At 39.0% G+C, this 27,928-nt stretch overlaps 2 pseudogenes; both read right to left on the reverse strand.

Annotated features, from left to right (window-relative positions):
• Positions 1-629: 629 nt before the first annotated feature.
• On the reverse strand, positions 630-27,392 carry LOC114473194 (metal transporter CNNM4-like; annotated as a pseudogene).
• On the reverse strand, positions 19,979-20,096 carry LOC114473876 (uncharacterized; annotated as a pseudogene).
• Positions 27,393-27,928: the final 536 nt, after the last annotated feature.

Raw genomic sequence — 27,928 nt, forward strand, 5'->3', positions numbered from 1 at the left:
AAATAAATAATAAATAAATAAATAAATAAATAAAACCAAACTCCTTAAAAACGACACACCTGCTGTGACGTGACATTAGACACTAAAGCCAAACTGTGAAAAAGTTTCACTCTTTGGAAAAATAATCCTCAAAAAGTCGAGAAAAAACAAAAAGGAAAAGTCTCAACATGTGGTACAGGACCCAAAAGTGGGACGCGCCATGTTTCCGCTGGGTCTCAAAGCAAGTGGATCTATTTATGCAACAACACGGCGTCTATAAAGCTTTAAAAATTATAACTGTTGGTGAGTTATTTCATTATTTATCTTCAAATAAGATCATCGGAAAGTAAAACCACCTCCACGTGTAACTCAGAACTAGTCCTGGGCAATATATCAAAATTTAAGATATATCGAGATTTCTTTTTTGGCGATATAGAAAATTACATATCGGCAATAATGATATATTTTATTTTATAGCTTTTTTTGTCTTAAAATACTTGTTTTAGCAGTCGCTGCTTTCTCTACTTTTCAGAACAGCATGAAAATCACAGACGATCACTGAGTGCGTCTTAACCCAAACCTTCATCTAAACAAGCCACGCTACAGAACTCACTCACACGTGCTGTCCCTTACAGGAGAAAAAAGACTAAAGTGGCTCATATTGTGTATCTGTTTGTAATAATGTGCTAGTGTGGAACAGCAAATTTAACCCAGAAGTGTTGTTATAATCAGACTTCACTAAGTAAAAAATATTGAAATTTATATCGTTTATCGCCATTTTAAGAAAAAATATTGAGATATTCATCAATTTTTTTCTTCGTTTTCAAACGGGAAAAAATGGTTGATTCTGTCGTAGAAACAAAGACGATCATTTGTTGTTCCAAGTATTTAGAGTCAAATATATTAAAAGGATAATCTGAGTGTTTTTAAAGGTTGGAATGAATTAATGTGGAATGACGTGTTAATGGACTAGGCGGGAATGACACACGCACGCCGTGGACCAGCGTAGCTCTACTCACAGCGGGCACGTGCAGGAGCGCGTGCACGTGGGGTCAGATGGTGCTCTCGGTGTGTGCGTGGCTGATGGTGTGTGTGTGTGTGTGTGTGTGTGTGTGCGTGTGGTCAGATGGTGCTCTCGGTGTGTGTGTGTGTGTGTGTGTGTGTGCGTGTGGTCAGATGGTGCTCTCGGTGTGTGCGTGGCTGATGGTGTGCGTGTGTGTGTGCGTGGGGTCAGATGGTGCTCTCGGTGTGTGCGTGGCTGATGGTGTGTGTGTGTGTGTGTGTGTGTGTGCGCGTGTGGTCAGATGGTTCTCTCGGTGTGTGTGTGTGTGTGTGTGTGTGTGTGTGTGTGCGCGTGCGTGTGGTCAGATGGTGCTCTCGGTGTGTGCGTGGCTGATGGTGTGCGTGTGTGTGTGCGTGGGGTCAGATGGTGCTCTCGGTGTGTGCGTGGCTGATGGTGTGCGTGTGTGTGTGCGTGGGGTCAGATGGTGCTCTCGGTGTGTGCGTGGCTGATGGTGTGCGTGTGTGGCCGTGCTCCCACACAGTTGGGCTGCTCACTGAGCAAAGCGGCCGTCTCCCCAGGCCCGTTCTCAGGGCTGGAGGAGAGCAAGGAGGGTTTGGAGGTGCTGAGGGCGGCGCCCGGGGCGGTGCTGACCGTGGCCAGGGGGGCGTGGTTACCGGAGGGCGGGGTTGCCTGCGGGAGACACTGGCTGGGCCGGCGGCTGGAAGGCGTTTGACTGGGAGCGCTGCGGACGTTGGGGGGCAGCCGCTTCACGGGGGGTGTGGCCAAAGGCAGAGGGGTTCGAGTCCCCGGAGGTGTGATGGGCGGCAGCGGGGCGACGGTGTCGAGGCGGGCGTGGCTGCCGTCTGGAGACTGTGGCGAGGAGTCGAGTCTGGATGCCAGGAGACCGTTCTGGTACTGAGCTCTAGTGATCTGAAACACACGAACACAGCCAATCACAGCCAATCACAGCCAGTCACAGCCAATCACAGCCAATCACAGCCAATCACAGCCAATCACAGCCAGTCACAGCCAATCACAGCCAATCACAGCCAATCACAGCCTTTCACAGTGTCAGGGCAAAATTGTTAGTTATGTTTATTAACATATTTACTCATAGACCTTATTCTTTTTAAGGCTTTAAGTTGAGACTTTTTCATTTCTGCTGTCTCATGTTTTCTGCTCTCTTCTCGAGGTCAGCTTCCCAAAACACATCTTATCCCTCAGACACAGAGGCATCACACACTCACATGCCTACACACACTCACATAGTCACATATACACACCCAATACACATCCATTCATACACACAAACACCATACACGCAGACACCTCCAACACTCACGACAATCAGGAGATACCAGAGAACTGGTTGTTTTGACCTAAAGAAGAAACTGTCTCTTTTCACTCTCTTCTTTCACCTCCTCTGTCATCTTTATCTCCTGGGGGGAGGAGGGAGGGGGACTGAGGGGAATATACGTGATGAGTTAGAACTGTGGGCCACTCGATCATCGGACGTCCGCCCGGGCGGTCACTAATTTTGTCCATCTTTGTACTCTTTTTTATTTAGTTTTATAATAAACCATTTTTATAAAATCATCAATGCCTCGCCTGGACTCCATCACTCAACCAGAGCAATAAATCATGTCTCCAAATGAGGTCAACCGCAAATTTGCCGTGACAACAGCCTATCGCAGCCAATCACAGCCTATCACAGCAGGGCTGTGTATTTTTCTGTCATTTTGTGCATTTTTGGATAATTTGCATGTATTTTTGTTGGGGTTTTTTGTGTCTTTATTTCTGGTGTATTTATGTGTGGGTTTTTTTAATTTTGTTTTATTTTCTTTTTGTGTATTTTTCTGTAATTTTGCATGTATTTTCACGTTAACTTAAAGACTTGTAATAAATGGTTAACATATAACATATTAGTGAACTCCTCATCCTGCCACAAACTGAAATAATTTATGAACAAATTTTCATTAAACTCTTTAGTTACAGTAAGTCCAGGTTGGCTTGGTTTTTGTGGTCGTTTTGTGTAGTTTTTTTTAAAAATATTTTTGGAGCAATTGTTGCATATTTCTCAGTCATCTTTTTGTGTTAGTTAGTTAGTTAGTTAGTTAATTCATTTATTGTCCACAGTGTGGAGTTTTATCTTTGGTCTCATATAAAAACAACAAGCAGAACAGCATAACAACAACAACACTTACACACAGACATCTTCAGGGCAAAGAAGCAGGACAGCAGTGGCAGTATACAACACATCAACGGGACATGGTGTTCAGTACCCCAATTGCTTTAGGGATAAAGGAATTTTTTAAAATATTACGATTTGCCCTTGGCACTTTGTAACGTCTACCCGAGGGGAGAAGTTCAAACTCCCTATTGAGTGGATGGGACGGGTCGTTTTCTATTTTGACAGCTTTTTTCCTCAGCACTTCCTCGTACATACAACTTACTTGTTTCTGTTTTGTCCCTATGATTATTGAGGCAAGGTTTACTATTCTCTGCAGCTTGCTTCTTCCTTTTATGTTTAGGTTATGGAGTCACCTGTGTGTATTTTTGTTGTTTTTGGAGTCATGTCAGTGTGTTTTTATTGTCCTTTTTTGTATTTTTCTGACATTTTATATATTTTTGGATTCATATGCATGTTTTTTTGCTGTTTTTTAAAGGTTTTTTTGTGTGTTTTCTGTCCTTCTATGTGTATTTTTGTTTGGGTTGTTTGTGTGGTTGATTGGTTTTGTTTATTTTTCAATTCACTTTGCATTTTTGGCAAATTTGTGTTTGTTATTTTTTTTTGACAAATAATTGTCTTTTCTTTTTGTGTATTTTTTCTGCAATTTTGTATGTATTCTGACATGTGATAAATGGTTAACATATTAACATATTAGTGTTAGTTTTCATTAAACTTGTTCATGAAAATATGGCAACTTTTTAGTTTACACCAGGTCGTCTTTGTGGTCCTTTTGTGTGTTTTAGTAGTCATTTGTTGTATTTGTTTTTGCAGGTCATATTCTACACGTTAGGATGAACATTAACCACTCACAGGTGATTTGTTGTGACGTTCTGACTGTTGTCGTTTTGTGTCACGTTTGTGTAAAAATCACCTTAACAAATTGTAGATCGGTCAGTGCGCGCACACAGAAGTCTGGGACGTACTGCAGCGGCGTTCCTGGGATCTGAGAGTTGCTCCCGCCCACTGAGCCGCTCTCCGGAGCGCGCTCAGTGCAGCTCAGCGACGCCGAGCGGTTCAGGTTGCCTCCGTGCGATGGAGATCTGAACTCTGGGGGGCGACACAGAGCGGCGTGAGGTCACAGAGGAAGAGGAGGTGGGGTCAAGGTCAAAGGCACGCTCGGCAGAGGTGAGGAGAAACAGGAAACACAGTGAGATGGTGAGTGTCCAACTAGAAGAATGTAGTTAGAGAACAGAGGCGTTTCCATGGAGACAAACATGCCATGCGGTGAATAAAGAGCATCGTTTGATCATCCACTGGCTCTCATTGGTCCGTTATAGTGATGATTTAAAACGGGAGGGGCTTTAGGTGATGATGGGAGGAGTCAATGAGGGAGAACATTCTGGGAACGGATGCTGCGTGAGTTCTCAGAGAATGAACAGAAAACCTCAGCCAATCACGGCGTCTCTCTGCTCGTTAGGTGTGTCCTCATTGGCTGTGGTCAAACACAGTGATGGACATTAAGTTTAAACCTCAGCACTAACCAGGGTTGGGGTCAATTATAATTTTGTAATTACGTAATTGATGATTAATTACAATGATGTATTTATATTTATAATTATAAAGACAATTTACTTTGTAATTGTAATTGGATGGAAAATATATAAAACATCTACAATTTAATAAAATGCAAACCAGAGAAACTATGTTACAGTTCTACACATACGTAGTTAATAATTAATACAATGTGTTTCATATAACTACCTTTCACTTCTGTTGAGGATCATTTTATCATTAAAAACAATGTCGTATCAATATACTGACATTCTATCGTACGCAGCGCCCCTCATTGGCCAGTCTAGGTCATGTGACTAAGACTAAACGTCACCCTAAGACACTACATACGTGTAGTTCGGTAAACGTACCAATAGCACCAGGGGTCGTCTGTACGGCAACCGTACAAATAGACACTTTCTTTAATTTTCAACATGGAACACTTTATTTCTCCTAATTTATGTAGTTTCATTTTCATCTTCATATTTCACTAGCTACTAACACAACTTTTAACTAATCGCATAATGTACGTTTGTAAAATATTATCATTTTATGAAAATCCATCATTGCGTTTTTAAAAACATATCATATTATACTGTATATAACATACCACAACCCATACACCATATCTGCAACACTTAAAAACATTTGTTTTAGTGAAAATAAACATTTAAAGATGGTAATTTAATACTAAACCATCATCATGTACAGCAGTATTTAACGCTGATAAGTACTAACTACATCTGTATTTATCTTTGTGATTTTGAATCCTGGAAAGTAAATCCAATTTTAAATGGAGCTCATTGGTGACTAGAGCTCCTTATGGCACCGCACATGGTCCATGCGGGCACCGTGTTGATGACGCCTGGTTTATACCATGTTATTGGTGATGTTTTTTCCTCGACTGGTTATTGTTTAGTTTTAAAATTTAAATACTTTAGAAGTTTTTTTTGTACTCTTAACTTTTTGGTTTTCTTTCTTTAAAAATTCTAATTTTTGGCAAAATCTGAAAGAATTTGTAGAATTTGAATTTATCTCCTGAGTTTTGACTTTGTTTTACTTTGAAACATGTTGAACATGTACAGGTCACTGGTTGTGAGTGAGTGTCCGGACTCTCTGAGGACTCAGCAGATATCAGAATGAAGAAAGAGTGAACCAGCCTGAACTCCAGCTGTTGTAAAGGAAAACATCTGGTTAAAAACAGGCTGCAGTGACAGGCTCAGACACTAGAGGGCACTGCTCCAGAGTCCCGTCCAGCAAGCGTTGCAAACACACCGTAATGTAATGCTCGAAAAATTGATTCAGAAGTACAATTGTGAATTAAAAAATAAAATGTCGTGCAGGATTTAATTTTTTGTGCAGAAGAAAAATTGCTACAAAAAAAGTGAGAAAAACTGAATTTGTAGGTAAGTTTAAGAATGTAAAACATTACGCAGCGGTAGAATTTCTAAATATAACATTAAATTAAAAGGATATTTTTTAAAAAAAACAGATATTTGTAAGTAGTAAAACATTTTTTTAAAAAGTGTAGAAAAATGGAATTTGTAAGCAAATTTAAAATTGGAAAAGGTTATGCAGAAATCTTGAATTTTAAAATATAACATTACATCAAAAAGGTATAAAAAAAACCCAGATATTTGTAGGTAGTAAAATCTTTCAAAAAATTGTAGTAAAAGTAGAATTTTTAAAAAATTAAGCAGAAATTTAAAATTAAATCAAAAGGTTATTAACAAAAACAGATATTTGTAAGTAGTAAAGAAAAAAAAAGAATTAGAAAGGGTAAAAAAAAATGGGAAAAGTTATGTAACAGTAGAATTTCTAAATATAACATTAAATCAAAATTAGATTTAAAAAGCAGATTTTTGTAAGTAGTGAAAAAAAACTAAAGTAAAACTTGTAAATACATGTTTTTAAGTGCATGAGTCGATTTGTTTTTATCACCAAATTGCAAAAAAAGTGCATGAGTAGAAATCTGTAAATTAAATTTTATTTTTTTTTAAATTCAAAAGTGTAAAATTTGACGATGTATTAAAGAATTGTATTTGCATGAATTTTAAAATAATAAAGTGTGTGTGTGTGTATAATAATAATAATAATGTGTGTGTATAATAATAATAATAATAATGTGTGTGTGTGTAATAATATTAATAATAATGTGTGTGTGCATAATAATAATAATAATGTGTGTGTGTGTGTGTATAATAATAATAATGTGTGTGTCTGTATAATAACAATAATAATGTGTGTGTCTGTATAATAATAATAATAATGTGTGTGTATGTGTGTATTATAATAATAATAATGTGTGTGTGTGTGTGTATTATAATAATAATAATGTGTGTGTATAATAATAATAATAATAATAATATGTGTGTGTGTGTATAATAATAATAATAATGTGTGTGTGTGTGTATAATAATAATGATGTGTGTGTGTGTGTGTGTGTATAATAATAATAATAATGTGTGTGTATAATAATAATAATACTAATAATATGTGTGTGTGTGTGTGTGTATAATAATAATAATAATGTGTGTGTGTGTGTGTGTGTGTGTGTATAATAATAATGATGTGTGTGTGTGTGTGTATAATAATAATAATAATGTGTGTGTGTGTGTGTGTGTGTATAATAATAATGATGTGTGTGTGTGTGTGTATAATAATAATAATAATGTGTGTGTGTGTACAATAATAATAATGTGTGTGTGTATAATAATAATAATGTGTGTGTGTGTATAATAATAATAATGATGTGTGTGTGCATAATAATAATGATGTGTGTGTGTGTGTGTGTATAATAATAATGATGTGTGTGTGTGTGTGTGTGTGGGTATAATAATAATGATGTGTGTGTGTGTGTGTAATAATAATAGTGTGTGTGTGTGTGTGTGTGTGTGTGTGTGTGCTTGCTGGATCAGGAGACAGCAGAGGATGAAATAAAAGAAAATCAGTTCAAACAGAGGAAGAAGAGGAAGAAGAGGAGGAAGAGGAGGAAGAGGAAGGAGAGGCGGGGCCGGCCGTGCGAGTGTTTACCTGGGAAACGAGAGAACACAGAAAACCTCTTTAAGGAGAGGCGTCGAGGAGGGGGGGACTGCACTGAGGGGGACAGGGGGGGGGTGACGGCTGAGAGACAGAGAGACACAGCTTTATTCATTTAGCTTCACCTTCTATGCTTAGCTTAGCCACACGTTGGCCGCCCTCTGGTGGTCGCTGTGTTAACGACCAGCAGCAACGTAGAATGTGAAAATGAGGGGAAAACTTCAAAGTAAAGCTCCTCCCGTCAGGGTTTTTGTTAGCTTATTACTACACGAGTCATTAACTAGTGCTGGAGCACTTTTTTCTCATTGAAACTATGCAAAACCGTTGTTAGCAAAAAACTAAAACATGTGACTCTTTAAACAGCCTGTGATTGGTTAGTGATTGGTAAGTTTCTTATTAACTCATTAGTCGTTTATTAAATGCAACAAAAAGGCTTCAATACAGTATGCAGTAGGGCTGGCAATCTATCTAGATTTAAGATATATTGAGTTTTCTATTTTGGCGATATTGAAAATTACATATCACCTTTATCGAATATTTTATTTCATAGCAAATTTTGTATAAAAATGCTAATTTTAGGAGTCGCTGCTTTTGCTACTTCTCAGAACAGCATGACAAGCTCAGTTTTATTATGTATTATGAATTTTATGACTTTGTTGTAAATTGCGCTATACAAATAAAGTTGAATTTAATTTAATTGAATTAGATGGATTTCTGAGTGCGTTCTAACACAAACCTTTCCCGAAACATCCACACTAAAGAACTCACTCACACGTGCTGTCTCTTAGAGGACCAGCCAAAAGAGTCACATGTTGCGCAGTTGTTTGTTAATAAATGTGTCTGTGTGGCATTTTGATTCGAGCAAATTTAACCCAAATTGTCTTTCTGGACAGATTTTATTTTATTTAAAAATATCCAAAGAGTTTGGGTTCATATCACCCAGCCCTAGTTTAAAGTCAGAAAGCCCAGCATCTAAAAAAACTATTTTAAGGTGTCACAGTCATGCAGCTTCTGCTGTTAAAACTCAACCAACCCTGCAGAATACAGCATAACATAAATAATAAAAAATATAAAATCAATTTGAATTTTTTTTTTCTAAAATCCAAAACAAATTAGAAAAAAAATAAATAAATGAAACCTGAATAAATGAAAGCTTAACATATTATTTAAAAAAAAAAAGAAGACAATGAAGTTGTTGGAATGAAATAAAAATAAGACACATTTAAGTAAATAATAATAAACCCAGGATAAAACTTAAGAACATTATTGCCCCCTAGTGTTGGAGATAACAATAGATAAAGCTGGGCTGGAAAAATTAATTTCCTTCAAAATAAAAGCACAGGTTCTTCTTATTTACTGTCTCCAGTCAAAAACGACACTATTAGACTATAAAGTGCAACAAAAAAAGCATTTAAAAGTCAGTTAGAACTTACTTTTCTCAGCATTTAACAAAAACCAATAAGGTGATAAAGTCGTTGACCAGCAGCTGCTTAAATGTCCCATGTCCCCAGTGGGGGGGGGCGGTCCCTGTGCAGCACATGGTTGACTCACCAGTGACGGCACGCTCAGAGCCATGACACCGTAGAAGGAGAACGGCCCGGTTTCAAACCTCATGTTCTCATTTCAGCCTCCACCTCCACCCGACCCTGAAACACAGACATCAGGAACCTTCAAAATAAAGAGGAATCAAACATCAAGGAGACCGAGAGCCACAACCAAACAGAAGTGAGAAGAAACGTATTCATACACAGACAACACAGTGTAAAGGTTCCAGAGACCAAAACCATAGAAATAACAAATACTTGTTCTAATGGTCAGTGGTACTAAAAGCCTTTCTGTTGCCCTCCTTTAAGCAGGGTTCTCAACACCGGGGTCAAGAGACACTGGGAGGGGGTCACCAGATGCCTTCAAGAAACTAAGAATATTAACAGAACAATTTGAGCCAATTTTTGCTTATTTTTACCCTTTTCTGCAACTACACCAAACTTGCCATATTTCAACCTTTTTTTCTTGCCGTATTTTTTCTCCTTTTAATGCGTTTTTGCTACATTACTCCCATTTCTGCAACTTCATCAAATTTCACTGTCTTTTCTGCACATTTCTTTCTACCTTCAAGACATGTTCAGCACTAATAAACCCTTTCCCACCACTTTTCCACCCTAATGTCACATATGTTGACCCATTAATGTTGCTTATTTTTGCCACTTTAATCACAATTTGTCATGCCCATTATTTACCAGTTGAAACTAATTGTTCCTACTTTTTTCTGCCACTTTCACGCCAATATTTTGACACTTTGAACCCTTTTTCACCACTTTTTCTCTCCGTTTTTAACCACTCTAATTTGCAACTTTTAACCAATTTCTGTGGTTTTTAAAATCCCATTTCACCAACTTTTACACCATTTTTGGTCACTTTTAACCCATTTTATTTCTGATTAAAACAATAATTTACATCTTAGTTTGAATATATACTATTGCCCAAATAATTATAAACTACCTGGCTAACAGTGTTTTTAATGTATGCTTGATGCTATTTTCGTAATTTAATAAAACTAGGTCAGTGCCCGTAGGAAGTATGTATAGCAATAGAAAAGTGGGAGGTTCAATAGCTTTTTCATGAATGGTTAATGAGGTTGTGTTTGAAGGTGGGACGTCAGGGACATTTAGGTTTGTTGTGAAACGTGTATTGTGATAACTATTGTGTTTTCATTATATTTTAGCTTATAGCAAGGACACTGTAGGGAGTTGAACCCCATCTATTCTCATTCCAGTTTGTTGTTCTCACGGATCCGGATCCGGATCAGACTCGGTCTGGACTCGTTTAGTGTCATTAATCCCACAACACTCAGTTTAGATGGCACCACATCATGATGACATCATCACTGAGTCCATCAACTCTAGAGGTGGGGCATGGGGGTGGGGCTTCCAAACAAATCTGACATTGCACACCCTTGAACCAAGCAGCAGCCACGTTGAAAGTCTCAGACAGTCTGATTCCTGGTCCACAGAGATATTTGAGGTACACACTACACACACACACACACACACACACACACACCACACACACACACACACCACACACACACACACACCAACACACACACACACACACACACACACACACCACACCCCACCCACACACACACACACACACCCTGAGACACACCCACACCGACACACACACTGACACACAGAGATTTCTTGGTTGTATAGAGAGATGTGAGGAGCCAAAACAGCTGTAAAAAGTGCAGATCTCTACTTCTGAGAACAGCCGGCAAAAACAGACAGTCACCAGCTAACACGATCACCAGTTGGTCCAAAACATTTTTACAGTTTACTGCAGCATCACACGTGTGTGTGTGTGTGTGTGTGTGTGTGTGTGTGTGTCACTCGGCTCCTGTGACAGGTAAAGAAACACTTTGACCTTTTATAAATTTTACATCCTGCATTAAGTAATGCGCTCTGCTTCAGGAGACACCTGAGGGAGAACCTGCAACCCCTTCACCTCACCGTGAAGAATGACTGAATCACTCTCTGACCTTCAGAGATGTCCAATCAGAGTGAAGAAGAGAGCAGACATGGGCAGTGCTAGCCCTCAAAAACAAATACACAAAATGACTCACAAAAAACAAAACTACAACAAAAACACATGAAGGACACAAAATAATTCAAAAAGACACTAAATGACAACCAAAACCACAAACATGACTCCAGACAAAGGAATACACAGAAATTACTGAAAACAAATGCACAACAGGAAAGGGTAAATACACAAATACTGAATAAGCAAAATGACCCAAAAAAATACCAAATATCAAGAAAAAACTGAGGGAAAATTACTCAAACTGACTTCCACAACATACAAAACTACAACAAAAATACATAAAATAATTCAAAAGACACACAAAAGACAACCAAAATGTACAAAAAGGACAACCCAAAACACACAAATATGACTCCAGACAAAAAAACACAAAAATCTATGAAAATAATGCACAAAGGAAATGGAAACGTACACAAGAATACGCTAAATGGCCAAAAATAGGGCACAATATGATTCCAAAAACACACAAAATGACCATGATGGGAGTGGTCATTATTCTAAATGCTGACCCTACCTACACCACCTCTGTGATGTGAGAAGAGAAAAACTGAGAGCGGCGCTCCAGTTCAGCCTGAGCTCAGTTCATCCACACCTCAGGGGTCGGACGCACACACACACACACAAACACCACACACACACACACACACACACACACACACACACACTCTCTCACAAACGCACGCACAAGTCTTAAGCTCCGTGTGTCAAGCACTTCTGTAGATCAGGAAGCTGCCACAGCCACAGACACTTCCAGCGTCTCCAACACTAACTCTGACTTTTTACACTCGTACAGTTTGTTTGAGTCTTTATCAGGTTATACATAAACTGCTTTGTCTCTTCAGTTTGTCTGTTTTGTAGTAATTATCTGTGTTCTGTGGAGCGCGCAACTGCAGTTAAATATTTAAGCTTGAGTTCAAACAAGAGTTCAAGCTAGTTTGAGCTAGAGTTAAATGACAAGAGTTCAGGCCAGTTCAAGCTAAAGTTTGGGCCAGTTTTAAAACTTGAGTTCAAGTTAGAGTTTAGGCTAATTTAAAATAGAGTTCAAACTACAACTAGAGTTCAGGCTAGTTTGAGCAGGAGTTCAAACCACAACTAGTGTTCAAGCTAGAGTTCAGGCTAGTTTAAGCTTGAGTTCAAACTAGGAACTAGAGTTAAGGCGCGATCAAGTAGGAGTTCAGGCCAGTTCAACTAGAATTTAAAGTACAACCAAGAGTTCAAGCTAGTGTTCAGGCTAGTCAAGTAGACTAGAGTTCAAACTACAACTAGAATTCAACTAGAGTTAAGGCTAGTTTAATCTAGAGTTCAAACTAGAAACTGGAGTTCAGGCTAGTTTAAGATAGAGTTCAAAGCAGATTTTGAGCTAGTTTGAGCTAAAGTTATGGTGGTTGTGTGTATGTTGTGTGTTTGTGTGTGTGCGTGCTTGTGTGTGTGCGTATGTTGTGTGTGTGTGTGTGTGTGCATACTAAGTGTGTATGTGTGTGCATACATTGTGTGTGTGTGTGTGAATAATATGTGTGTGCGTTGTGTGCTCGTGTGTGTGCGTACGCTGTGTGTGCTTACATTGTGTGTGTGCTCGCGTGTGTGCGTACGTACATTGTGTGTGCGCGCGTGTGTGTGCATTGCATTGTGTGTGTGTGCGCGTACTCTGTGTGCTTACATTGTGTGTGTGTGTGTGTGTGTGCGCGCGTGTGTGTGCATTGTGTATGCGCGAGCGTGTGCGTGCATTGTGTGTGTGAGCCCGTATGTTGTGCATGTGCATGCGTGTGTGTGTGTGTGTGTGTGTGCGCGTACGCTGTGTGCTTACATTGTGTGTGTGTGTGCGCGCGCGTGTGCATTGTGTATGCGCTCGTGTGCGCGTGCATTGTGTGTGTGAGCCCGTATGTTGTGCATGTGCATGCGTGTGTGTGTGTGTACCTGCAGGATGAGGATAAAGAAGTCCACTGGTTTCCCTCTCAGATACAGGAAGTGATGTGGTGAACGTTTGTCGTTGTCGTTAAACTTCAGCTCCTGGACCACATCTGGATGTCTGAGGATCCTCAGCAGGACTTTCTCTGTGATCTGGCATGGACTGAAGAGGTTGACCTCTGAAGGGGCGGAGACACGAGGGGTCAGGGGTCAGAGGTCAGCGCTTCTCAAGCTCACTCACACCAAAGACTACAAAGGACTTAAAGGGTTTGGGACAAGTTTCAGGAAGATCATCATCAGTGAAAGTAACTGTAATGATTTGTTCCTCTGCAGATTTTGTCGACTGAAGTAGTTTAAGTTTATAAAGTTAGAATGAATGTAAGGATAATTCCCACCTGTGGCCAGGAAGCGATGAGCGGCGAGCATGAGCTGAGAGAGATCTTTACTTTACTGTCACTGTCTTGTTTGAAGGCTGAGAAGTCCCTGCTTATTCTTGTTGGGATCCACTTTCTTCCTGTTCCTGTTATCAGCTGTTAGAGAAAGACATAGTGCTCATATAATACCTAGATCTGTAGGACCACATAGATCATGTCCTCTGACTAACTGTAAAGATCCGACTCATCCAGGATCTCTGACTTGATGATCTCCTCAATGACGTCCTCTAAAGTGACCAATCACCCAGCACTCGTTAAACGGGTCACCCTCGCCCTCGTTGTTCACCTTCTGAACGATGGCCAGGTGGGATTTACCTGTACACAGAGGACACGCCCCTCCAGTTAGCCACCCTGAAACCACACACTTAGCTTGTTTCTTTTCATGGGCTCAGTTAAACCCGCTCACTCATCAATAACACCCCCAATAATTCAGATTTATTCTTATATCATTAGGATGCCGGAGGCACAACTAAGATATCAAAATGTGTCAAAAATTCAGCCAAGGGGGTGTTTGTACGTTTGTGATTTCTAACTTTTATCAAATTTTTTTTGTACAAAAAATGTTCCATTCATTTTTATTGTGAATTTCAACATTAAAGATTTAACGACTTCAAACTTTGAACTTCAGCTGTTCAACCATTCAACTGTTAAAATCAATAGCTGTCTGATGAATAAAGCTAGGCTGAAATGCTACTGCTAGGCAAATGCTACATGCTAGGTTAATGCGAGCTAATGCTGGGTTAATGCTAGGCTAATGCTAGGCAAATATTATTGCTAGGCTAATGCTAGCTAATGCTACGTTAATGTTAATGCTATGCTATTTCTAATTTAATGCTAGACAAATGCTAACTGATAGGCTAATGCTAGTATTAAGCTAATGCTATGCTAGGTAAATGCTAGGTTACTGCTAATGTTAAGTTAATGCTCGGCTCGTGCTATTGCCAGGTAAATGTTAGGTTTGCCAGGTAAATGTAGGTTAATGCTAATGTCAGCTAGTGTGCATGCTAGGCTTGCTGCTAATTCTAGGCAAATGCTCGGCTATGCTAATGTCAGCTAGGTGTGCATGCTAGGTTGCTGCTAATTCTAGGCAAATGCTAGGCTAATGCTAATTAATAGGCTAATAGCTAGATAATGCTAACTATTATGCTAGGCAATCGCTATTACTAGGTTAAAGTTTATGTTGCTGCTAATGCTAGTTACTGCTAGGCTAATGCTAAAACTAGCCAAATGCTAATGCTAACAAATGCTAATGCTAGAATAATTCCAAAGCTAGTTAATGCTAATGCTAGGCTAATGCTAATGCCGTGTTCAATGATGCGGGCGGCAGGCACCTGCATCCATTTGTCTTCATTACTATAGATTATATTTATTATTTACATCTATTATCAAATCTCAGTTCGTTTTAAAAATCACATGTTGTTGGTCGGTGATGAGTTGATCGTTTAATAACAGGCGGTCACTGAGAAATAGTGCTCCAGGACTAATTAATGACTCATTTCTTAATGGATGACGTATGTTTCAGTTGTCTGAAGCTAAACGGGAACATCTCCTCCTGCTGCTGCTGCTTCCAGCTCGCCGTTTGATCAGTGGGAGGATTTTAAACCGCCGCCGTCTTAACTAAAATAGCTGAGAGCAGAATTAGAGCTTTGCACAGAGAGAAAGAGAGAGAGAAGAAGCGCAGATGCACAGAGATCAGAGATCGACAGCAGGACGAGCATGCAAACGTAAATGTTAACCCATGAAACTCACACTTAATGACTAATAACATTAATAAATAATCAGCAAAGGTTCTACTTTACTGTGATCATAGTTTTTTTTTTGTTTTAATCAAATCTCTTCTGACACTGAATACAGCCCTCACCCACATGTTTTAGGACAATATCACACATTAATACCATATTTTTTACTGTAAAAACGGGTGAGCTAAATGTTAGCTTTAGCAAGTGTAGCAAACGGCTGCGACGTCTACGCTGCTCTAACATTGTTGATAATAAAATATTTAAAGTTAAACTTGGTCCACACTGAGGTACAAATACAGATCTCTACCACAGAAAAAGATCACGTTCCATACAAAACACATTTAATGAGTCTTTAAAGTAGTGTATTTCAAACTTGGGGTTGTGCAGCCCACGTCTGGGTCGCCTGGAATTCAAATGGCAGTCACCTAAAATTTCTAGTAATTGATAAAACCAAATTATACATACATACAGTACATCTATATATATATATATAAAATATTGAGCTCCCAATCTTTTTGAGTTGTGACCCCATTTTGATATCACAAATGTGTTTATTAAAGTTATTAAGTGTGTGTTACAAATACAGCAGTCGGCAGGATTAGTGCACAACAGTGACAAGATATTTTTATACTGCATTTATTCAAACTCGATTTATATTTGAGAAAGTTAAGTAGGGCCAATAAATCATTTTATTTTTCCCCAAACTCCCGTTTTTTTCCACTTGAATTTTTTTAAATTCGTTTTTTTAGAATATTTATCATTTTTTTAAAGAAACTATTAGTTTTTAACTCCTGTGAGGAAACAAAATAAATACTAATAAATAAAAAAAATCATAATTAAACAAAAATGTATGTCAAAATAAAGTAAGATACAATTAAAAGGTAGATATAAGTTGTAGTGATTATTCTGACTGCTCAATTTTAATTATTAAGTATGAGAAACAGCATTAACGTCACCTGATTTCCTCTCAGGGATCAATTGAAACTGATCAGGTTTATTGATTAAGTTTTGATCAACTTAATCTAATTTAAATGATCCTTGTCTTCTGTAAGCTCTGATGAGATGTTGTTAGAATGTAACGTTCTAATAACGTTGCTCCAACTGACTTTTATTTTGTAAACCAGAAGTTCCCACAGAAACGGTTGTACTTGAGGTAGCTAGCTGACTGTGAATGTGTAGCTACGCGGTACGGACAAAATGCTGGAATAAAAAGAACTAAAGGACGACACAGACTGCGTTATTCTTAGTCAGACATAACAGATCGAACACTGAGCAGATGAAGATGATTAAAGCTGATCACGTTTTCACGGAGCACCGCTGCGCTACACGAAAAATGGGCGGAGCTTCACAGGCACAGCAAAGTTAAACAGGCACTTGTGGCTCTGTATTTAGGAGTCAGTCATGATTTACGTTGTTTTAGACGGTGTTTGTGGTGATGTAGGCGGAGTTTAATGCAGCCAGGACAGGAGGAGGGAGGGCGGTGCACCTAATAAGTGGTCCCCGGAAACATTTCCCCATTTAAAAAAAAACGTTCTTTGCCACACGATGACGGCGTTTCAAGCCGATTTTGTCCATTTCCGCATTTAACCGTTTTCATTGGTTGATTCCGTGATTCCGTTAATGCAGATTTTATAGGGCCCAATTTAAGTTTAGGATACAGTTATTTGATATTTATTGTGTGTGAAGTGTATTTGAAAAAAATAAATAAAATTCTAATTTAAAAAAAATATAAAATCTTCTAATCCATTTTTACCTACGTTTGTTTTTTAACCCATCATTTTCCCTCTAGTGGTCAAAAGTTTTTATTACAGTTTTCCCATTTCGTCGAAAAAATACAATCCTCAATATAATGTACATAATATACAATATTGTAAGTGCCATAAAACACAGTGATTGTACAAAATATATATGAATTCATTTTTTGTTCTTTTAAACGCTGGAGTCATGTGACCATTGTCTTCCTTTCAAGGCTATGTTATTGAGTTTTTTATTAAATAGTTTTCCGCTGCTTTGATTCTAACATATTACTGTTAGTTTCATGTCACAGGTGTTAGTTCTACCTCAGGTGTGTAGAATAAGTTTTCAGTGAAATGGTCCCAAACTTTTGAGACTTTAGGTTGGTTCTTCTTCTGTTGAGCAATTCTTCTTCACGATGTAAATGGTGAAGCGACACTGCACCCAGCAGTTCATGTTATGGTACTGCAGCAAGTATGAAGCAGAAAGCGGCCACCAGCCTGATTTCATCATGAATTTACAACATTAAACAACATGTCGACGCACATTTTTTTAATCAACATTAACAATTATGTCACTAATAATTAGCTGGGTTTCCATTACAGATTTTCGCAAAATAAAAGCGATATTTCTAAATGTCGACAAAGAATAATTGCGCTTTGAACGTGTTTTCATTGAACGCTGTTTTGGTCAGGAGCCTCGAAACTCCTGTGAAATCGCATCCCGCGAGACTTCGCCGCAGGAAGACGGACGCTCCAAACCTCCGTATAACACTCTGTATTACTTTGTTGTTTCACGCCTAATGTGGCAATAATCATTTTTAATTTTATTTAAGTATAACGCTAAGAAATGTCCCAGTCTCTTCATCTGTCCACATGAACCGCGTCATGTTTACTCGGAGAGAAGTGGTCATGTGACTAGATACGTCACGTCCTGTGACGTGTATTTATAGAACAAGTGTTTCCATATTGAAACATCTGAAATTCCTCCTCATGAAAGCGTAAAAACTTTTTAGCGTTATTTGAGTTTTTCCGAAATTCAGGTGTATCCATTACCAGTTTATATTGCGCTATTTAGATTTTGCACATTTCCGGGGTAATAGAAACACAGCTACTGTTGCATTATTGTATATTACACACATTGTGGTTAGCAAAAATCTCTAGAAGGTCTATATATTAAATTCTATTTTTTCTTTTGCCTCCCCTGGCAACAATCTCAAACTCTGACTATGGCTGTGTGTGTGTGTGTTGTAAATCAGATTCCTGCCGTTAATCCACGCCGTGAACATAACAGAGAACTTTCCATCCTATCATCCACCACACGGCGCCGAGTTAGAGCTGATTAGTCTGTAGGACAAAAGCCTCACACGGATTACAGCGGTCAGAGAGGAGGCCAATCATCACACACACACACACACGCACACACGCACACACGCACACACGCACACACGCACACACGCACACACGCAACACACACACACGCACACACACACACACACACACACACACACCACACACACACACACACCACACACCACACACACAACACACAAGCTGATTAGATAATTTGTTCGGTCACACGAAGGTTTGTGCAAATGTTTGTTTATGCAATTTACAGATTAATGATTGGATTAATAATCAGATTAATAATCAAAATGATCAGATGGTGACATTAAGGGAAACCATTGAAAATACTGAGTGATTCACTTACACTGATGACCATCCATTCAACATGCATTCAACATGGATCCAACATGCATCCAACATCATGCATCCAACATGCATCCATCCAACATGCAGCCATCATTCATCCATCCAACAGACATCCATAGGACCATCATCCAACCATCATCCATCCATTCGTTCAAATGTTAAATAAGGTTTGTGTATTGATGCCAGTGAGATTGATTTGTTTGTTTTCATGGTAATTACTTATTGATGCAGACACGCACACACACACACACACACACAGTATGTTACTTTGAGTTTAACAAAGTATTATTTATTTATAGGTTTTTTTCTGCTTATATCTAATGCATTTTTATTTGTTGTCATTTTTGGGGTGTATTTATTTTTAGTTAGTTAGTTAATTAGTTTTCCGGCAGGTTAGTTGGTGTGACCTTGTGTGACCTTGTGCAGTTTTTGACACTTTGTCATTAACTAGAAACCCTGTATGACTGTAATAGTGTTGATAACTAGTTGGTAAATTATTGATAAACATTGTATTTATGGTTGGTTAGATTTAGCATTACCAGTTAACCACCATGTGTGTAGTTAGTTGGTTTGTTAACTATTGTTGTCAAACAGTTAGTGAATCGGGTATTGAGAGTATCTTTAGAGTTGATTAACAGTTAGTTATTGACCTCAGGTAGTCAGAAAGTTATTGAACATGTTTAGTTTCTAACTTCTGACTTCTCTTTGGTTAATGATCATAAATTAGTAACAGATGATTTAGATAGTTAGATACAAACCTGGAATAGATACTTGGTAAAAAGAAGCTTTGGGTTAGTTAATATTTATTAATAATAATAATAATAATAATAATGCATCAGTTTTATATAGCGCTTTATCATAGACACTCAAAGTCGCTTTACAGAATTAAGGCATTATTCTTTCACTCCCCACTTAGTGGTGGTAAACTACTATTGTAGCCACAGCTGCCCTGGGGCAGACTGACGGAAGCGAGGCTGCCATAGTGCGCCATCGGCCCCTCCGACCACCACCAACACTCACTCACACACTACATTCATACCAGGCAATGTAGGTGAAGTGCCTTGCCCAAGGACACAATGACAGATACCACTGGGGTGACTGCCACCCCACTGTGGCACCTGGAATTCTCAGTGGTCTCCCATCCAACTACTAACCAGGCCCAGACGTGCTTAGCTTCCGAGATCTAACGGGATCGGGCAATGACAGGCTGGTATGGCCACATTATTGACCTCAGGTAGTCAGTCAGTTGGTTAGTATGGGTGTAAGAAAAAATTGATTCGGCAATATATTGCGATATTATCGCATCGATCCAAAAAAAAAAAAAAATCATATTTTTTATCGAAAAAGAAAAAAAAAACATTTAATTGCGCAAACATCTGCATAGCACGTAAACGTCCGGTCACTAGGTGTCAGTGAACGCACCATCAGACCTTGTTAAACTAAGTCACTCCTCAATGTATTTTAGCTTGGAAGTTGAATGCATATGCTAATGTTACGTTAATTCTAGTGCTAGCTAATGCTAGGCTAATACTAATCTTAGCGAATACTAACTAGCGCTAATGCTAACTAATGCAAATTATAGTTTTATGCTAGGTTAACGCTAGCTAATGCTAACATATGCTAATGCTAGTTAATGCTAGTTAGTACTAATGCTAATGTTAATGCTGGACTAATGCCAATGCAGTGCTCAATGACGCGGGCCAGCACCTGCTTCCACACTTGCGCTTTCTTCAGGAAATGCAAATATCATAGTTTTATTTGTCTCCATTACTATAAACACTACATTTTGATTGTAAATTTCCATAAAACATACTGGGCACTTTTATAGATGTTAGGTGTATCTCGATACAATAGTGATATCGGTCCGATATCAGCCAGGAAACGAATATCGGATTTTATCGGACTGCATCTCAAATCTCCGATATCAGTTTTTGTCCTCGCCCTCAGTTGTTCCCACCATATACGGACAGTTAAAAATAACTGAAGTGAACTTGAATTGTTGACTATTGTTCTCTGTTTGAGTAACATCACTTGATCAAATCCTTTCCAACATCCCACACTACAAAATAAGTAATAAAAGTATTTATGATTCATGCTGATATCGCATCGGATTGATATCGGTATCGACCAATACTCAAGGCTGCTATAGCGGTATTATATCGGAAGTGGAAAAGTTGGGACATCCCTAATAGATATGTGGTCACTTAAAAAAAAAAAAAAAAAAAGAACTTAAAAACTACAGAATAAGAATTTAGGGAAGTAAAAGTAAAACTTTTTTGAAATATGTAATTTGACAGTTTGATAAACATACCACTTGTTTTTGATATTTGTGCTTGAATTACATTTAGTTACCATTTACTTGATCCGCAGTTTTAAAAGAAAAAAATGAATAAATTGTATTTCATACCATTTTGTACTTGTAAAGGTGAAGTTTGTAATTATTGATATTGTGATGTATCGTGATATATATCGTATCGTTTAGCATCAGGATGTATCGTATCGTGGCGTTCAAATCGTGAATCGTATCGTCAGATTCATGGCAATGCACAGGCCTACTAGTGAGGGAGTGTGTTTGGTTCCTGTTTAGTTATCAAAGGACTAGTGAAAGCTCTCGTAGTGAACTAGTGACATCATGTGTAGTAACTACAGTAACTAGCGGAGCTGAGCTGTGGGGCGTTGCTCACCTTTCTTGAACTCCTCCAACATGGCGTCCAGCTTGGTGTCATGGAACACAAAGTGCACCGGATGGTTGTAAAACTTGGTGATGGTCTTCAGGGTGGTGCAGTCGTCTGGGTCTACGAAGGCCAAGTCCTTGACGTACAGGATGTCCACGATGTTGGAGCGCTCATCATCGTAGACTGGGATGCGCGTGTAGCCGCTCTCCATGATCTCAGACATGGTGTTGAAGTCCAGGACGGCGTCGGCCTGGATCATGAAGCAGTTTCCCAGCTGAGTCATCACGTCCTCCACCGTCTTGGTGCGCAGCTCCAGCGCCCCCTGGATCATGTTCAGCTCCTCTTTGACCAGGTCGTTGTACGGCTCCGTCACCTTCAGCATCCCCACCAGCTTCTCCCGGTTGTAGACGGTTCCGATCTCCTGGCCCAGCAGCACGTCCAGCAGCTTGCTGACGGGAAACGACACGGGGAAGGTGAGGAACATGAAGAACTTGGTGACCACGATGGTGTTGGCGCCCACAGCCAGCCCGTGGCGGGAGCAGAGGGCCTGCGGGACGATCTCCCCGAAGATGACGATGCCGATGGTGGAGGCCACCACAGCACCCAGGCCTGATCCGATCAGGTCGTCCAGCAGGATGGTTAGGGGTGTTGACCAGCACGTTGCCCAGCAACAGGGAACACAGCAGGTAGTTTCCCTTGCTGCGGATGGGCTCAATCTTCCGGGCGTACTTCTTCTCCTTGTCGGTACCGCAGCTCTGCACGATGCGTAGCTCCATGGGGTCCAGCGCCATCAGGCCCAGGTTCAGACCGCTGAACATGCCCGACAGAACCAGCAGGCACGAGATCAGGATCACCTGCACACACAAACCCATCAGGCTAGTTTAAGCTAGAGTTTAAACTACAACTAGAGTTCAAGTTCAATTTCAAGCAAAATTGAGCGAGAGGCTAAATTTCAAGCTACCTGGTGACAAGAGTTTAAAACCTGATGGAAAAGCATACAATCAGCCACACGGTGAATGTAGTTCCAGGGAGAAAACTACCCTGAAGCACAAAGTTCTGTGAGGTTTTGGTGGAAAAGCAGCAAGAGTTTCAAAGTAAAACAGGATGAATAACAAAAGCAGCTTCAATGTTTCAAGGACTTTAAATTCTATAACAGAGGAGAGATATTTAAGGGGGTATGTTACGAACCTCTTATCGCACTAACTTTCAGGATTAAATCAGTGTATGCTGGACTACAAACCTCGCTAACGTTTACAGAGCGAAATCACCATAGAAACTTGTGCTGAGCGACTAGCCTGCTCGCAAGCAGCTTTTTCTCTGGCTAGGATCTTAGCGAGTGCTAAAGTCCCGCCTCCTGACCAATCAGATCTTTTAGAAAGCAAGCTCTTCCAATAAAAGGAGGATCATTGTGAACACGTCAATGTGTGGATCTAATCTGATGCCGACAGGCGAGAGAATATTTAGACATTGATCAATCCTTTCATTTACTGATGATATCCTTTAGGAAACATAGAGATTTATATCTGATGGACTGATAAAGTCAAATCAAGAAAATAAATCAGCTGATAAAGCCTGCTTGCACCGGGCACTTTCACACCGATAAATTATATAATTCATCATTAATTCATGTATTCTGTGGTGATGCAAAGAGCCTGTAGATAATATAAAATATAAATATATTCCACCTTATGATGTAGGCTGTACATGATATATGAACGTAGCATCAGAGACAGACAAGTTAAAAAGGATAAAGTGAAACTGATTCTCCATTTATAATCTCGCTAATTTAAATATTATTAACACTAGGGATGTAACGATTCACTCAACTCCCGATACGATTCGATTCACGATACTGGGTTCAAAATGATTCTCTCATGGTTTATTTTACAAAATGGGAATGTAAACAAATATTCCTTTATTTTTTAGGGGGAAAAAAACTAGAAAATACTGTACTATTTTCCTTTTATATTTAATTGTCAAAAGAATCCCTTGATAAACTATTCAAAATGCAATTTAACTAAAATAAATCTTGAATGAAATAAATAAAGGAATAATACAAATGAAGAAGAAGCCTATTAATTTAAATTCTGGTTCTATAGTAAACAATGCAAAACTACATAATAGTTCTTTTTCTTTTTAAAAGTGCAACTGAAAGTGTTTTGTGCCTTAACAATTGGTCTTTAAAAAAAAAAAAAAAAAACCAGTCTGCACTGTATTTACGTCAGATATTTGTTTGGACCAGCAGAGGGCACTGGTGACCCAGTGGTCGGTTGGCATGCAGCTAATCTAACAGTGAAGAAGAGATGCTATGCTAGCAGACAGAGCTAATAGAAAAACGTGACTTTTACAGATATTCACGTAATATTACAGATATTCTTCCTGTGCTAAAGGGGTAAGGAATCATTTATGAACATATTTAAGAGTAGAAGGCGGCCAGAAAGAAAGTAGTAGCAGATTCCGCCCGCCGCCTACACTTTTTGACGAGAAGGATAAATATATTAAAAAAAAAAGTAAAAAAGTTGTTTAAAAAAAGTACTGCGATTCAATTTTCACAGCATCGATGTGAATCGTGATACCTATGAATCGATTTTTAACTGTCTTTCGATTAATCGTTACATCCCTAATTAACACTCATCAATTCCTGCATGAATTACTTTCTGCAGCATCAGTGTTTTTTTTAACTGAATTGTGTATTTTAATTCTTCATATTTTTAAAAAATGATTCCTCATTTGTGACGTTCTACAGTTCCTTTGTGATTGGTTTGACACTGTAATATCCGCCCATGTCACTACAGCGTGCCGGGTAACCAGACTGAAATTAACACGCTTACCTCAGCTTGTTGTGATCAACCTTCGTAGGACAGCTTCTGTCTGACAGGTATTGTTTGGTTGGGTGAATCCCGCTAACGGAGATTAATCCAGGATATAATTATCTAGATTTGTAACATAGGCCCTAAGTGTCCAGATGTAAAGGTTTCATGCAAACATGACCACAAACACACACTTCATGTTCCCGGTTTCTTTGTTTTCGTCTAAAACGGGTTCTCAACTGGTCTCACCCTGGGACCCACATTTTTCCACGGTCATTAAATCAGGACCCACTTTTTTTTTCTTTTTTCAGAATTCAAGCAATTAAATTTAGTTTTTCAAAAAAAGCTGTTGAAAACATACACATATAAATAAAATATTTTGAAAACATAAATCTATATTTTTTCCTTGCTACATGCATTTTACAGCATGCTTGTCAAAAGAAAAGTTTCTTTTAAAATAAAAGACAAGTCCAACATGAGAGACATTAAGTATTTGTTCATTTTTGACCAGCTGTCCACGACCCATCCAGTACAGGTCTGCGACCCACTTTTGGGTCGACCCACCCCAGTTGAGAATCAATGGTCTAAAACAATCTGTATTATAAATATCTATATTGTATTCAAGTATTACATTGTGTTATGGATCACCTGCAGTGACATGAGCAGAGCTCTCTATTATTTGTTTACATTTATTTTCATGCATTTATTTAACTGTGTTATGTATATACTGTAGGTATACTGATGATGTATTTATGTAAATGTAAATTTATGCAACCCATGAAACATTCATCATAGATCTATGGATATTTCCGTTGTGTCCGTAGATTTTGTGAATCACCTGCATCCTATCTATCTATAATAGATCTGTTATGAATCACCTGCAGCCTACCTGTCTATAATAGATCTATGTTATGAATCACCTGCAGCCTACCTATCTATAATAGATCTACGTTATGAATCACCTGCGCCTACCTATCTATAATAGATCTACGTTATGAATCACCTGCAGCCTACCTATCTATAATAGATCTGTTATGAATCACCTGCAGCCTACCTATCTATAATAGATCTACGTTATGAATCACCTGCAGCCTACCTATCTATAATAGATCTGTTATGAATCATCTGCAGCCTACCTGTCTATAATAGATCTATGTTATGAATCACCTGCAGCCTACCTATCTATAATAGATCTGTTATGAATCCCTTGCAGCCTATCTATCTATAATAGGTCAAAGTAGATGTTGTGAATCACCTGCAGCCCATCTATTTATAATAGATCTATGTTAAGAATGCAGCCTATATATCTATAACAGATCTATGTTATGAATCACCTGCAGCCTATCTATCTATAATAGATCAAAGTAGGTGTTAGGAATGCAGCTTATCTATCTATAATAGATCTATGTTATGAATGCAGCCTATCTATCTATAACAGATCTATGTTATGAATCACCTGCAGCCTATTTATCTATAATAGATCAAAGTAGATGTTATGAATGCAGCTTATCTATCTATAATAGATCTACGTTATGAATCACCTGCAGCCTATCTATAATTGTTCTTAGTTATGAATGCAGCCTATCTATCTATAACAGATCTATGTTATGAATCACCTGCAGCCTATCTATCTATAACAGATATATGTTATGAATGCAGCCTATTTACTTATAATAGATCAATGTAGACGTTGGGAATGCAGCTTATCTATCTATAATAGATCTACGTTATGAATCACCTGCAGCCGATCTATCTATAACTGATCTTGGTTATGAATGCAGCCTATCTATCTATATTAGATCTATGTTGTGAATCACCTGCAGCCTATCGATAACAGAGCTATGTTATGAATGCAGCCTATTTATCTATAATAGATATATGTAAATGTTATGAATGCAGCCTATTTATCTATAATAGATCTATGTTATGAATGCAGCCTATCTATTAATAATATATCTATGTAGATGTTAAGCATGCAACCTATTGATCTATAATAGATCTATGTTATGAATCATGTGCAGCCTATCTATTTATAATAGATCTATGTAATGTTGTGAATGCAGCCTATCTATCTACAATAGATCTATGTTGTGAATCACCTGCAGCCTGTCTATCTATAAAGGATCTATGTTATGAATGCAGCCTACCAATCTATAATAGATCTATGTTATGAATGCAGCCTGCCTATCAATACTGGATTTATGTTATGAATCATGTGCAGCCTATCTATTTAAAATAGATCTATGTAATGTTATGAATGCAGCCTATCTATCTACAATAGATCTATGTTGTGAATCACCTGCAGCCTGTCTATCTATACAGGATCTATGTTATGAATGCAGCCTACCTATCTATAATAGATCTGTTATGAATGCAGACTGCCTATCAATACTGGATCTATGTTATGAATCATGTGCAGCCTATCTATTTATAATAGATCTATGTAATGTGATGAATGCAGCCTATCTATCTACAATAGATCTATGTTGTGATCACCTGCAGCCACATGGGCAGCAGTGAGCCCTTTTCCTCGAGCACGAGCAGCCGTCCGTCGTTCCCATCAAGGCGCGTCCACCGGCCGTTGCCGTCCCACGTGCACGCGACATACTCCTTCCGAGGCTCGCTCTTGCGCAGCGGTTTGACGTGCACGAGCAGCAGCCCCGAGGTGCCGCGCACGCTGACGTTCATGACGCCGTCCACGCCGATGTCCTTGGTGAAGTCCGCGCAGTCCTCCTTCACGTCCTCGGTCAGCTCCGTGAAGCGGACCTGCGCCCCGGTGCCCGCGTGCAGCTGCAGTCCGTAGAAGCGCAGCCGCACCGAGCTCTGCTCCATCACCGTGATCACCCCGTCCTCACTCAGCCCGGTCGGCTTGTCGCTGCCCTCCAGCCGCATCCCCAGCACGCGGCTCCCCTCGGAGCTCCCGGACCCGCCGGAGGCTCCGGTGCCCGCCGCAGCGTCCGCCGGGCGGCCGCTGACCGCACACAGACAGAAGAGCACCGCGAGCTGCTGGCCGCTCCATTCTGTCGCCATGTTTGTGTGACCTGTAGCGTGACGTCATTACTCATGTCCGAGAGGACATGCGCCGAAACCCCGCCCCTCTGATTGACAGGTGGGGATGTAAACAAACACAGCCCCGCCCACTTTTTTACTGTAAACAAAACCAATTATTTACTGTATGTCTAAATAAATGTATCATGATCTTTGACATTAAATATTTATGTTAACTGTTGTATTTTGTTAAGCATTTTATTCACCATTAATATCATTTTTGTTATTATTACTGTTTATTCTTATTGGAGGAGGCAACAGCCATCGTTGATTGACAGGTGGGGAGGTAAACAAACACGCCCCCTACAGCCCCGCCCACCTTTTACTGTAAAAAAAGATATTGTATCACAGTCAATCTAAACAATAAATGAATACTAATAAAGCAATTATTATTAAATTTAAAAAAATGTTGATATAATAAGTGTTTTATCGACATTAAACATACACTTACATAAGTATTTCATTATATATATATATTTGATCAAACATGTATTAAAAAAAAAAAACATTGCATGTTAATAAA

This window comes from Gouania willdenowi, chromosome 12 (genome assembly GCF_900634775.1).
Source record: "Gouania willdenowi chromosome 12, fGouWil2.1, whole genome shotgun sequence".
Taxonomy (NCBI): domain Eukaryota; kingdom Metazoa; phylum Chordata; class Actinopteri; order Blenniiformes; family Gobiesocidae; genus Gouania; species Gouania willdenowi.